Genomic DNA, 2,500 nt, shown 5'->3' with positions numbered 1-2,500 from the left:
AGTCGCGGCGGGACAAGGAAGAGGAGGAGGAAGTCCGGGACTCGCGACGGGACTGGGACTCGCGCCGGGACTAGGGAGTCGCGGCGGGACAAGGAAGAGGAGGAGGAAGTCCGGGACTCGCGACGGGACTGGGACTCGCGCCGGGACTAGGGAGTCGCGGCGGGACAAGGAAGAGGAGGAGGAAGTCCGGGACTCGCGCCGGGACTAGCGCCGGGACTAGGGAGTCGCGGCGGGACAAGGAAGAGGAGGAGGAAGTCCGGGACTCGCGCACGGGACTAGGGAGTCGCGGCGGGACAAGGAAGAGGAGGAGGAAGTCCGGGACTCGCCACGGGACTAGGGAGTCGCGGCAGGACAAGGAAGAGAAGGAGGAAGTCCGGGACTCGCGACGGGACTGGGACTCGCGGCGGGACAAGGAAGAGAAGGAGGAGGTCCGGGACTCGCGCCGGGACTAGGAAGAGGGGGAGGAGGTCCGGGACTCGCGACGGGACTAGGAAGTGGGGGAGGAGGTCCGGGACTCGCGCCGGGACTAGGGAAGAGGAGGAGGAGGAGGAAGGCCGGGACTGGGACTCGCGGCGGGAGTAGGTAGTGGGGAGGAGGTCCGGGACTCGCAGCGGGACAAGGAGGAAGTCGGGGAGGAGGGCCGGGACCAGGAGTCGCGGCGGGGATAGCAGGCAGGACAGGGAGGGTGGGTGGTCTTCCACAAAAAAAAGTGTGTCTCGGAACTTCCTTAGTGCAGTAGGACGGGGGGGCCTGCCGAATCCCACAGAGAGTACTATGTGGGGAAGGGTTCCTCTGAAGCGTCTCGGGAAAAGTCGTGAGGGGGTGACGGTTGCTCGGTGCCTACGGGTCCCGACTGCTCGCTGCCTTCTTTGAGCCCAGTACCGACGTTCGCAGGGGGATACCTGGATACTACTGGGGTTACCTGGATACTTCTGGCGTGTTACCTTGGATCAGTGAGGAGTGGGGGTTAGTTTCCCGGCGACGCGACCCTCTGAGGAGGTCCCGCGGAGGGTCGCCGAGTATTATATGGTGAGCTGGCTGTCAAGGATTGTGAGTCCCGCTGCCAAAATTTTTTTTGGTGCGCGGGCGACTGGAAAAAGAGGGTTGGTCTTGTGCCGATACGCGTAACGTCGCAGCGAGTCCCAAGAGCTAGTAACCATTTTTGGCGGGGGGCGATGGCCTCGGTATTGTCAAGCCATTCTCTCATTCATTTGGGAGGGTGGGGAGAAGTGTTTGCCGAGGCCGTTCAAGCTCCGCCTGGTCGACCACCACTGTGACCGCCACCGCGCTCGATCTCTATTGCAAGCTCAGGTGAAATTCCTGATAAACTTGGAGGGGTGTGGGACGCGTTCGCAGTGTGGGCCGAGGAGTCATAACATCCCAGGTCGGAATGTGAAAATGGAACTTCGAAACCGGTGAGAGTTCTCTCGTCGGCTAGGGGTTTCACAAAAGTAACATTTCTATAAATTTCTATCCGACCCCTCCATTAATTTGGAGGGGCGATGGGCCCCAGGGATTGGACATACTTCTTGCTGATTTGTCTTTTGAGGAAAATCCTTCGCGGTGATGGTTACTTTTTCATTTTTTAATGTGTGTATCGGCCTCGTCGGTTTCTCTCTTTCCTGGTCACATTCCCGAAAAAGGCCGCAGCACCTATGATTCTCTTCCGGGGGTCTAACTCTCCCTCTCTCTCTATCCTTCTCTTTGTCTGGCTCTCTCTGGCTTCACTTTTTGTGGTGTGTGCCTCTGGGGGTCTGGTTGGAATTTGCCGTTGGCTTTTTGCCCTCTCTTTTTGCCTTTTATCCATCGCAAAGAAGGGTGTGTGTGTTCTCACCTGGGGTTGGAATGAAGGACGGGAACCTCCTCGTCTTGTGAAGTGGGACCATCTTTTAGGATGATGGCTTTTTGCTGCCTGGTGTGTGCTTGGGTGGGGTTTGGTGGTGGCAGTCTACCTCTCCCTTTCTCCGGTAAGACCAGATGACTGGTTCGTCCGCTACTCTTGTGTTGGCCCTACCTTGGCCAACGGGAGTCGGCGACGCTCCAGACTGGATGGCATGATGTGGTGGTGTACCGAAGGGGGACATCCGAAGGGGAAGAGGGGCCGAGCCTCGCGAAACTTAGGTGTGTCGGGTTGTGTGATGTCGGAGATCCATTTTTTTGTGGCTGCCGTCGTGATTTCGCCCATCCAAACCTGAGTCGTTGCTGCGGACTGGAAAAACTATGGAAGAGCTGTTTGGGAAAGATTCGGGAGTTTGTTTTCGAAGTTACCTTGTTCGATCGATCTAGGATCCACTGTACTCGCCCACCAGAATTTGCTCCCGGAACCCCCCGATCAGCCAAAGCGGGTCGGGGGGCCTTGGTTCAACGAGGGTTACTCCATATGCTAGCCTATGTCAATATAAGGTGCGGGTTAGCCGTTTCTCCCCCACCGGACTATTGCTTAAGAAGTGGACTATCGACCCCCCTCTCCGTCAAAGGTTTGGGGGCCAGGGCTTAGAAT

The sequence above is a fragment of the Physcomitrium patens genome, chromosome 20 (assembly GCF_059467195.1).
Source record: "Physcomitrium patens ecotype Gransden chromosome 20, ASM5946719v1, whole genome shotgun sequence".
NCBI lineage: Eukaryota > Viridiplantae > Streptophyta > Bryopsida > Funariales > Funariaceae > Physcomitrium > Physcomitrium patens.
The sequence above is the reverse complement of the archived record's forward strand: the minus strand, read 5'-3'. Positions refer to the sequence as shown.